The sequence below is a fragment of the Giraffa tippelskirchi genome, chromosome 5 (assembly GCF_054371585.1).
Source record: "Giraffa tippelskirchi isolate mGirTip1 chromosome 5, T2T-mGirTip1v1.2.pri, whole genome shotgun sequence".
Classification (NCBI taxonomy): Eukaryota; Metazoa; Chordata; class Mammalia; order Artiodactyla; family Giraffidae; genus Giraffa; species Giraffa tippelskirchi.
In genome coordinates, this window is record NC_137279.1 from 77405494 (window position 1) to 77424479 (window position 18986).

Here is an 18986-nt window from a genome sequence, read left to right on the forward strand (position 1 = left end):
TGACTTCGGGTTATACTACAAAGCTACAGTCATCAAGACGGTATGGTACTGGCACAAGGACAGAAATATAGATCAATGGAACAAAATAGAAAGCCCAGAGATAAATCCACGCACCTATGGACACCTTATCTTTGACAAAGGAGGCAAGAATATACAACGGACAAAAGACAATCTCTTTAACAAGTAGTGCTGGGAAAACTGGCAACCACTTGTAAAAGACTGAAACTAGAACACTTTCTATCATCATACACAAAAATAAACTCGAAATGGATTAAAGATCTAAACGTAAGACCAGAAACTATAAAACTCCTGGAGGAAAACATAGGCAAAACACTCTCTGACATAAATCACAGCAGGATCCTTTATGACCCACCTCCCAGAGTAGTGGAAATAAAAGCAAAAATAGACAAATTGGACCTAATTAAACTTAAAAGCTTTTGCACAACGAAGGAAACTATAAGTAAGGTGAAAAGACAGCCTTGAGAATGGAAGAAAATAATAGCAAATGAAGCAACTGACAAAGAATTAATCTCAAAAATATACAAGCAGCTCCTGCAGCTCAATTCTAGAAAAATAAACGACCCAGTCAAAAAATGGGCCAAATAACTAAACAGACATTTCTCCAAGGAAAACATACAGATGGCTGATAAACACTTGAAAAGATGTTCAACATCACTCATTATCAGAGAAATGCAAATCAAAACCACCAGGAGGTGCCATCTCACGCCAGTCAGAATGGCTGCTATCAAAAAGTCTACAAACAATAAATGCTGGAGAAAGTGCAGAGAAAAAGGAACCCTCTTACACTTTTGGTGGGAATGCAGACTAGTACAGCCACTATGGAGAACAGTGTGGAGATTCCTCAAAAAACTGGAACTAGAACTGTCATACGACCCAGTAATCCCACTGCTGGGCACACACACTGAGGAAACCAGAATTGAAAGAGACATGTGTAGCCCAGTGTTCATCACAGCACTGTTTACAATAGCCAGGACATGGAAGCAACCTAGATGTCCATCTGCAGAAGAATGGATAAGAAAGCTGTGGAGGGGGGTTCTGGAAGGGGAACACATGTACACCCATGGTGGATTGCGACCCCGTGGACTACAGCCTACCAGGCTTCTTCGTCCATGGGAGTTTCCAGGCAAGAGTACTGGAGTGGGGTGCCATTGCCTTCTCCGGGATTCATGTCAGTGTATGGCAAAACAAATACAATATTGCAAAGTTTAAAAAATAGATAAATAAACTAATTAAAAAAAAACCTGTGGTACATATACAATGGAATATTACTCAGCCATCAAAAAGAATGCATTTGAATCAGTTCTAATGAGGTGGATGAAACTGGAGCCTATTATACAGAGTAAAGTAAGTCAGAAAGAAAAACACCAATACAGTATATTAACACATATATATGGAATTTAGAAAGATGGTAATGATGACCCTATATGCGAGACAGAAAAGGAGACACAGATGTCAAGAACAGTCTTTTGGACTCTGTGGAAGAAGGCGAGGGCGGGATTATTTGAGAGAAAACATTGAAACATGTATATTATCATATGTGAAATAGATCAATCAGTCAAGGTTCAATCGATGAATGAGACAGGGTGCTCAGGGCCAGTGCACAGGGAAGACCCTGAGGGATGGGATGGGGAAGGAGGTGAGAGGGGTGTTCAGGATGGGGAACACATGGCTGATTCAGCCCAAGGAGCCTGGAAGAGCCTCAGTCAACACTATCGCTGACATTGTTTCTATGGCTAAAGACGGCCCAGCCCGTGGCCCAGCCATCACCCATGGCTGATTCGTGTCAATATAGGGTAAAAACTGTGAAGAACTGAAAACAGTTTCCACCGTACACAGATGTTTACCTTCCACCCTGTTCCCTTCGATATTTTTTAAAGCCAGTGAAGAATTTAGGGATACCAAGCACAGGATTTTAAAGAACTCAGATTCTAGTGTCTAGAGAGAGATGAGGGCACAGATGTGTGAGCAAACGGTTATAGTCAGTTCAGTTCAGTCACTCAGTCATGTCCGACTCTTTGCGACCCCATGAATCGCAGCATGCCAGGCCTCCCTGTCCATCACCAGCTCCTGGAGTTTACCTAAACTCATGTTCATTGAGTCAGTGATGCTATCCAGCCACCTCATCCTCTGTCCTCCCCTTCTCCTCCTGCCTTCAATCCTTCCCAGCATCAGGGTCTTTTCCAATGAGTCAACTCTTCGCATGAGGTGGCCAAATTATTGGAGTTTCAGCTTCGATATCAGTCCTTCCAATGAACACCCAGGACTGATCTCCTTTAGGATGGACTGGTTGGATCTCCTTGCAGTCCAAGGGACTCTCACGTGTCTTCTCCAACACCACAGTTCAAAAGCATCAATTCTTCGGCGCTCAGCTTTCTTCACATTATAGCCAGTCAACAAAAGCTCAAATAGAGGTCTGATACTCTGTAGGTGGAGGATGTAGTGTCCCAGAAGGCTTCACAAGCAAAGGACATTTGAGCTGCATTTCAAAGAATGGGCAGGAGATTATCAGACAGAGAAAAGGGGGCAGCATTCTAGGCAGAAGGCACATGTGCAAAGGCACCAGGGCCTAAACATACACACACACACACACACAAACTATCATTCAGTATAGCTGAACATAGGGTTTGGGAGAAACATAGGTAAGAGATGAGGCCTTGAATTTATTCTAAGGGCAATAAGAAACATTAAAACATTTAATCAGAGCAACAGCATACTCTAATTTGTGCTTTAGAAGATTACCATTGAGGCAATGAAGAAACTGGGTGGCTTAGGACAAAGTGGAGAGAAGGAACATAAATTAGGGCACTATTGTAAGAGTTCCGATAGGAAAGAGTAAGACCCTAAACTGGGGCAATTAATGGGATAAGGGTAGAGGAATTCACTATGAAATTTTTATGTAGAAATAATAAACTTTATTCATTAATTCATTCAGTGAACAAAATTTGAGCACCTGCTAACAGTTCAGTCACTCAGTCGTGTCCAACTCTGCGACCCCATGGACAGCAGCACATCAGGCTTCCCTGTCCATCTCCAACTCCCAGAGTTTACTCAAACTCAGGTCCATTAAATCGGTAATGCCATCCAACCATCTCATCCTCTGTCAGCCCTGTCTCCTCCTGCCTTCAATCTTTCCCAGCATCAGGGTCTTTTCAAATGAGTCAGTTCTTCACATCAGGTGGCCAAAGTATTGGAGTTTCAGCTTCAGCATCAGTCCTTCCAATGAACATTCAGGACTGATTTCCTTTAGGATGGACTGGTTGGATCTTCTTGCAGTCCAAGGGACTCTCAAGAGTCTTCTCCACAGTTCAAAAGCATCAATTCTTTGGTGCTCAGCTTTCTTTATAGTCCAACTCTCACATCCATACATGGCTACTGGAAAAATCATAGCTTTGACTAGATGAATCTTTGTTGGCAAAGTAATGTCTCTGCTTTTTAATATGCTGCCTAGGTTGGTTATAACTTTTCTTCCAAGGAGCAAGTGTCTTTTAATTTCAAGGCTGCAGTCACCATCTGCAGTGATTTTGGAGCCCAAGAAAATAAAGTCTGTCACTGTTTCCCAATCTATTTGCCATGAAGTGATGGGACCAGATGTCATGATCTTAGTTTTCTGAATGTTGAGTTTTAAGTCAGCTTTTTCATTCTCCTCTTTCACTTTCATCAAGAGGCTCTTTAGTTCTTCTTCGCTTTCTGCCATAAGAGTGGTGTCACCTGCATATCTGAGGTTATTGATATTTCTCCCAGCAATCTTGATTCTAGCTTGTGCTTCATCCAGTTGTAATGCTCCAACTATCATACAATTGTGCCTATTCACATGCTAGCAAGGTTATGCTCATAATCTTTCAAGCTTGACTTTCAGCAGTACATGAATTGAGAACTTCCAGATGTACAAGCTGGGTTTAGAAAAGGAAACCAGAAATCAAATTTCCAACATTAATTGGATCATGGAGAAAGCAAAGGTATTCCAGAAAAACCATCTACTTCTGCTTCATTGACTACACTGAAGCCTTTGTGTGGATCACAGCAAACTGTATAAAATTCTTAAAGAGATTGGGAATACCAGACCACTTACCTGTCTTCCAAGAAACCTGTGTGTGGGTCAAGAAGCAACAGTTAGAACCTGACATGAAACAACTGACTGGTTCAAAACTGGGAAAGGAGTACAACAAGCTGTTTATTGTCACCATGCTTATTTAACTTATATACAGAGTACATCATGTTAAATGCCAGACTGGATGACTCACCAAGCTGTAGTCAAGCTTGCTGGGAGAAATGTCAACAACCTCAAATACGCAGATGATACCACTCTAATGGCAGAAAGTGAAGAGGAACTAAAGAGCCTCTTGAGAGAGTGAAAGAGGAGATAAAAAAGCTGGCTTAAAACTCAACATTCAAAAAACAGATCATGGCACCCAGTCCCTTCACTTCATGGAAAGTAGATGGGGAAAAAGTGGAAACGGTGACAGATTTTCTTTTCTTGGGCTCCAAAATCATTGCAAAGCATCTACTTCTGCGTTACTGACTGTGCCAAAGCCTTTGACTGTGTGGATCACAACAAACTGTGGAAAACTCTTAAAGATATGGGAATACCAGACCATCTGACCTGTCTCTTGGGAAACCTGTAGGCAGGTGAGGAAGCAACAGTTAGAACCGGACACGGAACAACAGACTGGTTACAAATAGAGAAGGAAGTACGTCAAGGCTGTATACTGTCACCCTGGTTATTTAACTTATATGCAGGGTACATCATGTTAAATGCCAGGCTGGATGAAACACAAGCTGGAATCAAGATTGCCAGGAGAAATATCAATAACCTCAGATATGCAGATGATGCCACCCTTATGGCAGAAAGTGGAGAAGAACTAAAGAGCCTCTTGATGAAAGTGAAAGGCGAGAGTGAAAAAACTGGCTTAAAACTCAACATTCAGAAAACTAAGATCATGGCATCTGGTCCCATCACTTCATGGCAAATAGATTGGGAAACAGTGACAGACTTTATTTTCTTGGGCTCCAAAATCACTGCAGATGGTGACTGCAGCCTTGAAATTAAAAGACACTTGCTCCTTGGAAGAAAAGTTATAACCAACCTAGGCAGCATATTAAAAAGCAGAGACATTACTTTGCCAACAAAGGTTCATCTAGTCAAAGCTATGATTTTTCCAGTAGCCATGTATGGATGTGAGAGTTGGACTATAAAGAAAGCTGAGCACCAAAGAATTGATGCTTTTGAACTGTGGAGAAGACTCTTGAGAGTCCCTTGGACTGCAAGAAGATCCAACCAGTCCATCCTAAAGGAAATCAGTCCTGAATGTTCATTGGAAGGACTGATGCTGAAGCTGAAACTCCAATACTTTGGCCACCTGATGTGAAGAACTGACTCATTTGAAAAGACCCTGATGCTGGGAAAGATTGAAGGCAGGAGGAGACGGGGCTGACAGAGGATGAGATGGTTGGATGGCATTACCGATTTAATGGACCTGAGTTTGAGTAAACTCTGGGAGTTGGAGATGGACAGGGAAGCCTGGTGTGCTGCAGTCCATGGGGTCACAAAGAGTTGGACACAACTGAGCGACTGAACTGAAAATCACTGTGGACGGAGACTGTGCTGTGCTAAGTTGCTTCAGTTGTGTCTGACTCTTTGGGATCCTATGGAGTGTAGCCCACCAGGCTCCTCTCTTCATGGGATTCTCCAGGCAAGAATACTGGAGTGGGTTTCCATGCCCTCCTCCAGGGGACCTTCCTGACTCAGAGATCGAACCTGCATCTCCTTCATTGGCACTAGCTCCACCTGGGAAGCCCCAAGGCAGTGACTACAGCCATGAAATTTAAAAACTTTTGCTTCTTAGAAGAAAAGCTGTGACAAACCTAGACAATGTTATTAAAAAGCAGAGACATCACCTTGACGACAAAGGTCCATATAGTCAAAGCTATGGTTTCCTCCAGTAGTCATGTACGGATGTGAGAGTTAGACCATAAAGAAGGCTGAACATCAAAAAACTGATGCTGTCAAATTGTGGTGCTGGAGAAGACTCCTGAGAGTCTCTTGGACTGCAAAGAGATAAAATCAGTCAATCCTAAAAGAAATAAACCCTGACTACTCATTGGAAGGACTGATGCTAAAGCTGAAGCTCCAAATACTCTGGTCATCTGACTCATTGGAAAAGACCCTGATGGTGGGGAAGACTGAAGGCAAAAGAAGGGTCAGAGGGTCAAATGGTTAGCATCACTGACTCAATGGACATGAAATTCAGCAAACTCTGGAAGATAGTGGAGGTCAGAGGAGGCTGGTACGCTGCAGATCGTGGGGTTGCAAAAAGTCAGACCTAACTTAACAATTGAACGAGTCAGTCAGTGATCAAATACAGGGTCTGTCTTAAGAGAGAAAGTTGGACATATAGACAGCTGGCTACAGATCAGAGAGGGAGAAGCCTTGAGAGACTAGGAATAAATGGGCTATGAGAAGGGAGGGAGGAGTGTTCTAGGATGACTTCCCAGTTTCCATCTCAGATGTTGAGGGGATCCAGTGGCTAATATGAGGAGCACAGGGTAAGGGTGTATCTGGAGGCACATGATCATTTTGATTTGGGTCTCTCACTTCTTTTGCCTCCATCTCCTTGAGAAAGGCCAGTTATGGCTTAGGGAGCCTGTTCTTGCCTTCCCAATTATATGAATTTATGGAAGGCACCTAGAAAAGTCCCTGTCACACAGTAAGTGCTCAATAAATGTTAAATTAAGAGAACAAGTAAGAAGTGCAGAGACTTAAAGTAAGATTCATATATACCATGCTGCCTCTGTTCATAAGATCAAGATCAGTGTATGGCCCACCGACTCTGAAAGGCAGTATACCAGAAACTTCTGACAGAACTAAACCTCAGCCTCCCAAAAAGAGGTTATCAAAGAGAGTGTGAATACAAACATGCAAAAATAGAGCTCACTGTTCGTAGCCTGTTCTCCCACAAAGAAAAGTATAGATGGGGCAGAGGGATCTCAGCAGTTTATTCCCACCAAAAGGTATTTGCATTGCATCATTTGTTTGAAGAATGTGTACTGTGAACTTTGAAAATCACCTCATTGCTTGATACCATGGAGGAAGTCACCAAAGTTGTGAATTTTCTTTGTTCTTGTGCTTTTATTATTGTTAGTTTACTGAAATTTTAGAAGATGAAACATAGTATGGAAATATTATTTATATTGATGCTGTTGGGTAGTGAAGTCATGGAAAATTTGCTTGAAAGGTTTACTGAACTGCTTCTCTACCACAGGGAATTAAAAAGCTTTGAAGGACTCAACTCTTCAGACCTCAGGCAACTCATGTCTTCTATATGTGACAAGACTTGTAAACACTCTGATCCTGAAAGTGAAACACTGCTGATGCATTGGATGGAGGAAGTACTCATGTTGAGCTTAAGCTGGATGTGTGGACTAAGTGACTGACCACTGGAACCTGCTTTCGTTTCTTATTGCTTCAGTACTCTGAGCACAATGAAATCTTTACCAGCTGAGCCACAAGGGAAGCCCAATGAAATCACCAACAATAAAGAAATGCAGTGCTATCTGATGGACATAAACTCACATTTCAGGAGATGTTCTCAGATTTTGATATGAATGGTATGAATTTTAGTATGAATTTTGTTATGTTTATATATATGTATATATATATATGTTATATATATTATATATATGCTATGTTATATGTATATATATGTAAGAAACCTCCTTTTAAGTTTGTATAGAGATGGGGAAAAAATCTAACACTTGTTTGTTTCCTCCTGCTGCTAAAGAGAGAGATAAAAAATGTCTGACACTTGCAGCCTATTTCCTCTGTTCGGAGACCGCTGGCCTTCCTGCCTGTTACCCTCTCATACATATATGTTACCATTTTGAAATTAATATCTATTGAGTGCTTATATGTTCCAGGCACTAGTCTAGGTGTTTTACATGTACATTCAAGCCTCACAACAAACCTATGTGATAATTTCTAGCATTGTTTTCATTTCACAAATATTAAAATGGAGACACAGTAAGGTTAAGAAGAAAGATTTTTAAGTAGGGGAATCCAGACTCTAATTCTAGCAGTCTGACTTCTGTGCTCTTAACCACTCTGTGTAAACTTGAAGATGTATCTAAATCACCAAGCATCAACCCTATCAGTGGGGCTTCATTTCCATGGAACTGATTATAGTGAAAGTTAATCACACTCACCAAGAAAATCAATTTTCCTAGAATTATAGAAAGCACTGGATAAATTCCAGAACTTAAAATATCCTACTATGTGGTCTGACTTAGCAATATTTGAGTGCGTTTTCTTTTTCTCAAGAAACCATTGAGGTCAGTGCCAAGAACCCTCACTAGTGAGTAAATCTGGATCCTGTGTTGAGATATGACCTGCTGGACCACCCTCCACAACTCCATTTGTTATATACCTATCCTCATGGACTTTCGGAGAAGGCAATGGCACCCCACTCCAGTACTTTTGCCTGGAAAATCCCATGGATGGAGGAGCCTGATAGGCTACAGTCCATGGGGTCGCTAAGACTTGGACACGACTGAGCGACTTCACTTTCCCTTTTCCCTTTCATGCACTGGAGAAGGAAATGGCAACCCACTCCAGTATTCTTGCCTGGAGAGTCCCAGAGACAGAGGAGCCTGGTGGGCTGCCATCTATGGGGTCGCACAGAGTCGGACACGACTGAAGCGACTTAGCAGCAGCAGCAGCAGCAGCAGCATGGACTTCATCAATCCTCTTAAAATCAACCCACATTTAGCAAAGGCCTTTAAGAGTGCACTTTGTATAAATTATTAATCTAACTGCTTTTATATTGCTTTTGTGTTGTTGTTAAGTTGTTCAGTGAGCTTCGCTGTTGTTGTTATCGTTTAAGTTATGGACTTCATGTTCTGAAGTATAGCATAGTAGTTTAGTGATTGATCCTCTCGTTAAAACTAAAAATACTGGACAAAATAATTGAAAACTCTTTTTAAATGCACCAATAGATTGGGAAAACATTACAGGTAAATTCAGAAGCCTTAAAATCACATAAAAGCCAGAAAGATAAACCTGTACTAATGTCAGCATTTATAATGAGTTTCAATTTTCACATATCTTGCAAGACATAGAGGGTTTATTAAAGGCAAAGAGACTAATAGGAGTCTACATTTCCAGTATAAATCCATAAACCTAGAGCCCAAGGGCTACAATTCATTACAATGGTGAATTAAAAATAAATCTGTGTCATGCCCAGCTGCCTTAAATCTGGCACTAAATAGAGAGAAGAAAAGCATTTCTTTTGAGAATTACTAGATACCAGCTAGACCTTGTGCAGATTTGCAGCCCACAATTCACACTATCCTGGGAGTTCAAAAAATCTAAAGCCAAACATTTATTTTTTGTATGATCCTGAGCTAGCAATTTCCTCAGGTGCTTGGCAGTAGCAAATAGAAAACATCCCAGAGGAAAGCAATTTCAATCCAAGCATCAGAGAATTCCCACAGATACAGGTTTAAGAAACGTGAGCTTACCAAAAAATTACAAAACACAAGGAAACAAGATACCATGAGTGAGGTCCCATAAGGGAAAAAGTAGAGGGCATACAGTGGTTCACAACCTAGGGCAATTTTGCCCTCCAAGAGACATTGTTGGTTGTCACAGCTAGGAGGGGAATGTGTATGCTCTTGGCATCTAGTGTGCAGAGGCCAGTTGCTGTCAAACACCCTCTAATGTGAGGATAACCTTCTACAATAAAGTCTTCTCTAGCTCAAGATGTCAGTAGTGCTAACATTGAGAAACCCTGAGAGAGCAGAATCTTGCCTACAAGACTTCTATTTTGGATCTGAAAAAACATATATAATATATATATAAACTTAAGGAAAATTAAAATATCCAAAAACAGCAAAGAAATATATTATCAAGCGTATTTGAAGAGCCAAATAAAATTTTTAAAAATGAATTAAGCAAAACAATTGAACTAAAAAATTCAGTGGAACAAACATTTTGAAAAATAGCCTGGGATTATCTAGTAAAATTAAAGATATACATAATCTGTGACCCAACAATTCCACTCCTGGTACACAGCCTTGAGAATTCATGCACATGTGTTTCAATATACATATACAACAATGTTCATAGCAGCACTGTTGAAAATAGTGCCTCCATAAAAGGGGAAAAGACTAATCCAGATATCCATCAAAAACAGAATAAAAAGTATAATATTTTCATGAACTGTACTGCCTCAAAGCATGGAAAGTAAGTGAATCACAGGTACAAACATGGATTAATTTTCAAATATTATGTTGAATAAAAGATGTAAGACCCCAAATATAGAGTATTACATTAAAACAGACAAACAAAAATGGATATAGCTGGTAAAACTGTAAAGAAAAGCAAATAAATTATTAGACTAAAGTCAGAGTGATGATTATCTCTGGTGGAGGAAGTGGTGGTTGAGGATCAGGAACAGACACAAATTCTGGACTTTGGTAAAGTTCCATTTCTAGGGTGATTACTTAGTATTTGTTTCATAATTAATTGTTAAGCTGTGAAAGTGAAAGTGTTAGTCCCTCAGTCGTGTCCGACTCTTTGCGGCCCTGTGAACTGTAGCCCTTCAGGCTCCTCTGTCTATGGAATTCTCCAGAAAAGAACACTGGAGTGGGTTGTCATTTCCTTCTCCATTTATATTTTTGCACTTTTCTGATTTGTGTTACATTTTCTCAATTAAAAAAAAAGTTTGAAAAAGACATTTGAAAAATGAAATGAACAGGTTAAGCACCAGCTTACGAAAAGCTGAAGTGAGATTTACAATATTGGAAGACAGATCTAAAGAAACTCTTCAGAACACAGTTCAGAGAGACAAAGAGATTAAAAAGTAGGAGAGAAAGATTGAACTGAAATTCTAAAGACATGAGACAGAGAGGCAGTATTTGAAGAGCTAAAGGCTGAAAATTTCTCAGAACTGAAGAACAAATAATTGACAAAATTGGGAAGCCCAGCTAATCACAAGCAGTTTAAATAAAACGTTTATACACCCATAACACATATTTAAAATTTCATAATGTATAAATTTTAAAAAATGGCTCCACATAACTCTTGGTACTTGGCCCAACTTCTGTCAAAATGTCTCCTGTTCATGAATTTCTGTGCAAGCCCAGCATGAAGGGTAATCACACTACACTTTTAAGTACAGACAAGTCAGTCAAAGCATAGAACAACTCTGATGCTGAGTAGGATGCTTTGAACATTGAAACAGCCATCAAGACCAAAGGTATGGATGAGGTTGCCACCATCCACATTTTGACTGAATGCAGCAATGAAAAGAGACAGGATATTGCCTACCAGAGAAGGACCAAAAAGAAACTTGCAGCAGCACTGAAGTCAGCCTTGTCCAGCCACCTAAAGATGGTGATTTGAGAACTATTGAAAACACTTGCTCAGTATTATGCTTCTGATTTGAAAGCCTCCATGAAGGGGCTGGGGTGTTATGAGGACTCCCTGAGATTATTTGCTCAAGAACCAACCAGGAGCTACAGAAAATTAAGAGTCTACAAAGAAATTTAGAAAATTGATCTGGAGAAGGACATTATTTCTGAAATATCTAGTGACTTCGGCAAGTAGACAGTTGCCCCTGTAAAGGGTAGAAGAGGAGAGGATGGCTCTGTCATTATGTACTAACTGACCAAGATACCTACAGTCTCTACTGTACTAAAGAGAAGAGAAGAGAACTGATGTTCTTAATGAATAAACATCATGACCAAGTGGAGTGTGTGTCAGAAAGTACTTGAAAAGTACAAGAGTTATGTCCCTTAGAGATTTATAAACATATTAGAGAGCATAAAGAAAGAGGTCAAAGGAGACTGGAAAGATGTTTTCCTAAACCTGGCCCAGAGTATTCATAATAAATTCCTGTATTTTGCTGTATATGACTCCATGAGGGGCAAGCCCTCATTATAAGGGCTTGATTAGAATCATGGTCTCCCACAATTACAAGCTGCTGTACTACTACATCCAGCAAGACACCAAGAGTGACTACCAGAAAGTGCTCTATACCTGTGTGTTGGGGATGACTTAAGCATGAGATAGCATGAGCATCCAGAAGTGGTATTCCTATGCTTCCAGCTAACAGTCCTAGAAAATCAGCTTGCCACAAACAGCCCATTGTGCCCATTCCCTGTGAGGATGATGTTAGTATTGCTCCCCTTGGCCGCAACCTTATTTTAGTTGCCCAAGCATTTCAAGGAGTTGGAAGTGCAATCTCTGATGTGAAACAGTTTGCATCTTGTGTACTATGTCATAATGTCATAAACAGATGGATAAAATGTTTATTTTAAAAATTAAAAAAATAAAAATTAAAGAGAAAAGATATTAAAAGCAGTCAGCAAGAAAAAATATATAACCTTCAAGTAAATGATACCTAGACTGACTCCTTTTTTCATCAACAGTGAAAGTTAGAGGACAGTACAATAATATTCTTTAATGTGATAAATAAAAATAAATCTATTATAAATCTATTGTATTATCATATGTATGAAAATAACATCCATGAAAGATAAAAAAACATTAAAAGAACTCATGGAATAATGACATTTTTAATTGAAATTAAAAATATTTAGAAAGGCTTACAGACAAAACATTACATGTCAAACTTGTGAAATACAATTAAAGTGGTACCTTAAAGAAAAATTATAGTCTTAAATGCCTATATTAGAAAACAAATCAGAAGGGGGATCAATATGGGTAGAGGTACAGGACGTGGAGCTTATCTCCTCCCACAAATACATCAAAAATACATCTATGTGTGGAACAATTCTCATAAAACATCTACTGAACACAGATCTCAGACTTCTGAAAGAGCAAGAAAATCTCCATGGAACCAGGTATGACAAAAGAAAAAAAGGAGAGAGAGAGAGAGAAAGGAATCAGGATAGGACCTGTGCTCCTGGGACAGAGCTGTGAAAGAAAAATGTTCCTGCACCCTGGGAAATCACCTCACTGGTGTGAAGACCAGCCAGGATGGGAGGGGAGCTTCAGAAACTTGGAGGAGAGCACAACAACTGGTTTGTGTAAGGCAGAACAGAGAGAGACTTGCCCAGTTGTTCAATACCACCACCATGCTCTCCCCAGTCTGAGATGCTTGTCTGCCAGGACGGGCAGGGACTGAGTGCCAAAGCTGGAGCTTCGGAGGTCAGACCTGGGGAGACAATTGGGATTGACTGCATAGAGACAGCCTGAACAGACAGGAGAGGGGTGCGGTTACAACCAAGGGTATGTGCGGTTACAACCAAGGGTATATGCAGAAGAAACGTGGGCCAGCCAGAGAGACAAGGTATCATTATTGGGGGTTGTGCTAGGGAAGGGGCAGGATCACTATAGAAACCTCTTTCTCTTCCGCATGCTCTCAGGCAACAGAAGGCAACCTACACAAGCTCTCAGGGTGAGAGTGAGCCCCCATTGCCATAGTGGGTTCCAGAGGTGGGTGCAGGCCACCCCCACTGCCAAGAGAAGCAGGAGCGAGTGCCAATCACTGTCCCTTGTCATGGGCTTAGGAAGCATGCACAGACTGCCGGCACTGCTGAGAGACACATGCTGCTGCTGCTGCTAAGTCGCTCCAGTCGTGTCCGACTCTGTGCGACCCCATAGACGGCAGCCCACCAGGCTCCTTCGTCCCTGGGATTCTCCAGGCAAGAATATTGGAGTGGGTTGCCATTTCCTTCTCCAGTGCATGAAAGTGAAAAGTGAAAGTGAAGTCGCTCAGTCGTGTCTGACTCTTCGCGACCCCATGGGCTGCAGCCTACCAGGCTCCTCCGTCCATGGGGTTTCCCAGGCAAGAGTACTGGAGTGGGGTGCCATTGCCTTCTCAGGAGAGACACATGAGCAATAGTCAATCACTGTCCTTGCTGGTGTGGCCTCCAGGAGTACATGCAAGCCACTACATCTGCACATCCCCTATGAAGGGGATAATGGCCAGGGCATGCTGAGGAAAGCGGCAGAAGGCATCCAAACCAAAAGCAGCCCTCATGCCAAAAATATTAAAGCCACACAAGTTACACAAGGACACTGCTGCATGTAAATAGCTGTCTAAGACTACAGTAGATAACTTTCTCATAAACTCACAGAGTAAGAGAAATAAAAGTAAAATGAAGAAGCAGAGGAACCACTCTCAGTTAAAAGGCAATGAAACAAATGCCAAATTTTCATTCTTTTTTATGGTTGACCAACAAAAGTCCGTCTGGTCAAGGCTATGGTTTTTCCAGTGGTCATGTATGGATGTGAGAGTTGGACGGTGAAGAAAGCTGAGCGCCGCAGAATTGATGCTTTTGAGCTGTGGTGTTGGAGAAGACTCTTGAGAGTCCCTTGGACTGCAAGGAGATCCAATCAATCCATCCTAAATGAGATGAATCCTGGGTGTTCATTGGAAGGTCTGATGTTGAAGCTGAAACTCCAATACTTTGGCCACCTCATGCGAAGGGTTAACTCATTGGAAAAGACCCTGATGCTGGGTAGGATTGGGGGTGGGAGGAGAAGGGGACGACAGAGGATGAGATGGTTGGATGGCATCACCGACTCGATGAACATGGATTTGGGTAGACTCCGGGAGTTGGTGATGGACAGAGAGGCCTGGCGTGCTGCAATTCATGGGGTCGCAAAGAGTCGGACACGACTGAGCGACTGAACTGAACCGAATATTCATATATATATATATCTCACATATTTTTTAATCCATTCATCTCTTGATGGGCATTTAAGTTATTTCCATATTTTGGCTATTGTAAATAATGCTGCTATGAATATTAGAGTACATACATCTTTTCAAATTTGTTTTTTACTTGTTTTTTTGTTTTCTTCTGGTAGATAGCCAGAGTAGAATTGCTAAATAATGAAACAGTTCTATTTTTAGTTTTTGAGGAAACTCCGTACTGTTTCCCAAGTGGCTACCTAAATTTACATTCCCACCAACAGTATACTAGGTTCCTTTTCTCCACATCCTTGCCAATATTTTTCATCTGTGACCATTTTGATGATAGCCACTCTGACAGGTATATATAGTGATTTTAGTTTCTTAACTAGAATGCTTAACACATCAATTTTAGTCTGCTTTCTTTTTTTATTGAAGTGTAGTTGATCTATAATATTGTGTTTATTTCTGCTATACAGCAAAGTGATTAAGATACACACACACACACACACACACACATATATATGCTCGTGTGTTCAGTTGCTTCAGTTGTGTCTGACTCTTTGCTACCCTATGGACTGTAGCCCACCAGGCTCCTCAGTCCATGGGAATTTCCTGTAAGAATACTGGAGTGGGTTGCCATGCCCTCCTCCAGGGGATCTTCCTGATCCAGGGATCAACCCCACATCTCCAGCACTGTGCAGCCGTTGCTCCAGCGCCTACCGTCTTGCTGGGGCTTCTCTGCCTTTGGGCGTGGAGTATCTCCTCACAGCAGCTCCAACCACTCCAGGGTCATGCAGCCACTGCTCCAGCGTCTAGCATCTTGCTGGTGCTTCTCTGTCTTTAGACGTGGGGTACATACTCGCTGGAGTGCTGTGCAGCTGCCACTCCAGAGAAGGTATCAGTCAGCAGTGGACTGCCACAGGGGCAGAGGCTCTGGGTGCAGCAGATTTGAGTATGACATAAGCCCTCTTGGAGGAGGTTGCCATTAACCCCACCATAGAGCCGCCAGAACTTACACAGGACTGGGAAACAGACTCTTGGAGGGCACAAACAGAACTCTGGGTGCACCAGAACCCACAAGAAAGGAGCAGTGACTCCACAAATGACTGACCCAGACTTGCCCTGAGTGTCTTGGAGTCTCTGGCAGAGGTGTGGGTCGGAGGTGGTCTGCTACAGGGTTAGGGGCACTGACTGTAGCAGTGCGTGCATGGGACCTTTTGAAGGAGGTCCCCATTATTTTCATTACCTCCACCATAGTTTGGCCTCAGGTAAATAACAGGGAGGGAACATAGCCCCATCCATCAACAGAAAATTGGATTAACGATTTACTGAGCATGGCCCCGCCCATCAGAAAAGCCCAGTTTCCCCCTCAGTCAGTCTCTCCTATAAGGAAGCATCCATAAGCCTTGTTTTTGTTTTTTTTTTAAGTTAAGTTTGCATTTAAAGAAATTAATTAATTTAAACTGGAGGCTAATTACTTTACAACATTGTAGTGGTTTTTGCCAAACATCGACATGAATCAGCCACGGGTGCACATATGTTCCCCATCCAGAACCTCCCTCCCACCTCCTTCCCCATCCCATCCCCCAAGGTCATCCCAATGCACCAGCCCTGAGCACCTTGTCTCATGCATCGAATCTGGACCAGCAATCCGCTTCACATATGATAATATACACGTTTCAACACTACACTCTCAAATCATTCCACCCTCGCCTTCTCCCACAGAGTCCGAAAGACTGTTCTTAACATCTGTGTCTCTTTTGCCATCTCGCATATAGGGTCATCGTTACTATTTTTCTAAATTCCATATATGTGTGTTAATATACTGTATTGGTGTTTTTCTTTCTAACTTACTTTACTCTGTACAATAGGCTCCAGTTTCATCCACCTCATTAGAACTGATTCAAATGCATTCTTTTTAATGGCTGAGTAATATTCCATTGTGTATATGTACCACAGCTTTCTTATCCATTCATCTGCAGATGGACATCCAGGTTGCTTCCATGTCCTGGCTATTGTAAACAGTGCTGTGATGAACACTGGGCTACACATGTCTCTTTCAATTCTGGTTTCCTCAGTGTGTGTGCCCAGCAGTGGGATTACTGGGTCGTATGACAGTTCTAGTTCCAGTTTTTTGAGGAATCTCCACACTGTTCTCCATAGTGGCTGTACTAGTCTGCATTCCCACCAAAAGTGTAAGAGGGTTCCTTTTTCTCTGCACTTTCTCCAGCATTTATTGTTTGTAGACTTTTTGATAGCAGCCATTCTGACTGGCGTGAGATGGCACCTCCTGGTGGTTTTGATTTGCATTTCTCTGATAATGAGTGATGTTGAACATCTTTTCAAGTGTTTATCAGCCATCTGTATGTTTTCCTTGGAGAAATGTCTGTTTAGTTATTTGGCCCATTTTTTGACTGGGTCGTTTATTTTTCTAGAATTGAGCTGCAGGAGCTGCTTGTATATTTTTGAGATTAATTCTTTGTCAGTTGCTTCATTTGCTATTATTTTCTTCCATTCTCAAGGCTGTCTTTTCACCTTACTTATAGTTTCCTTCGTTGTGCAAAAGCTTTTAAGTTTAATTAGGTCCAATTTGTCTATTTTTGCTTTTATTTCCACTACTCTGGGAGGTGGGTCATAAAGGATCCTGCTGTGATTTATGTCAGAGAGTGTTTTGCCTATGTTTTCCTCCAGGAGTTTTATAGTTTCTGGTCTTACGTTTAGATCTTTAATCCATTTCGAGTTTATTTTTGTGTATGATGATAGAAAGTGTTCTAGTTTCAGTCTTTTACAAGTGGTTGCCAGTTTTCCCAGCACTACTTGTTAAAGAGATTGTCTTTTGTCCGTTGTATATTCTTGCCTCCTTTGTCAAAGATAAGGTGTCCATAGGTGCGTGGATTTATCTCTGGGCTTTCTATTTTGTTCCATTGATCTATATTTCTGTCCTTGTGCCAGTACCATACCGTCTTGATGACTGTAGCTTTGTAGTATAACCCGAAGTCAGGCAGGTTGATTCCTCCAGTTTCATTCTTCTTTCTCAAGATAGCTTTGGCTATTCAAGGTTTTTTGTATTTCCATACAAATTGTGAAATTATTTGTTGTAGTTATGTGAAAAATACCATTGGTAGCTTGATAGGGATTGCATTGAATTTATAGACTGCGTTGGGTAGTATACTCATTTTCACTATATTGATTCTTCCGATCCATGAACATGGTATATTTCTCCATCTATTTGTGTCATCTTTGCTTTCTCTCATCATTGTTTTATAGTTTTCTATATATAGACCTTTTGTTTCTTTAGGTAGATTTATTTCTAAGTATTGTATTCTTTTCGTTGCAATGGTGCATGGAATTGTTTCCTTAATTTCTCTTTCTGTTTTCTCATTGTTAGTGTATAGGAATGCAAGAGATTTCCCTGTACTAATTTTATATCCTGCAACTTTACTATATTCATTGATTAGCTCTAGTAATTTTCTGGTGGCGTCTTTAGAGTTTTCTATGTAGAGGACCATGTCATCTGCAAACTTGAGGGTTTTACTTCTTCTTTTCCAATCTGTATTCCTTTTATTTCTTTTTCTTCTCTGATTGCTATGGCTAAAAATTCCAAAACTATGTTGAATAGTAGTGGTGAGAGTGGGCACCCTTGTCTTATTGCTTAGTTTAGGGGAAATGCTTACAATTTTTCACCATTGAGGATTATGTTTGCTGTGGGTTTATCATATATGGCTTTTATTATGTTGAGGTATGTTCCTTCTATGCCTTCTTTCTGTAAGGTTTTTATCATAAATGGATATTGAATTTTGTCAAAGGGTTTCTCTGCCTCTACTGAGATAATCATATGGTTTTTATCTTTCAATTTGTTACTGTGGTGTATCACATTGATTGATTTGCGTATGTTAAAGAATCCTTGCACCCTTGGGATAAAGCCCACTTGGTCATGATGTATGATCTTTTTAATAGGTTGTTGGATTCTGTTTGCTAGAATTTTGTTAAGGATTTTTGCATCTATGTTCATCAGCGATTTCCATAAGCCTCTTATTCTTCTCCATCAGAAGTCAGACAGACTGAAAACCACAATCACAGAAAACTAACCAATCTAATCACATGGACTATAGCCTTGTCTAACTCAATGAAACTATGAGCCATGCCATGTAGAGCCATCCAAGATGGAAGGGTCATGGTGGAGAATTCTGCAAAACGTGGTCCACTGGAGTAGGGAATGGCAAACCACTTCAGGATTCTTGCCTTGAGAACCCCATGAACAGTATGAAAGAGCAAAAAGATAGGACACTGAAAGATGAACTC

General features: G+C 41.0%; 1 pseudogene; it reads left to right on the forward strand.

Annotated features, from left to right (window-relative positions):
- Positions 1 to 11470: 11470 nt before the first annotated feature.
- Positions 11471 to 12088, forward strand: LOC145505203 (annexin A2 pseudogene; annotated as a pseudogene).
- The last annotated feature ends 6898 nt before the right edge of the window (positions 12089 to 18986 follow it).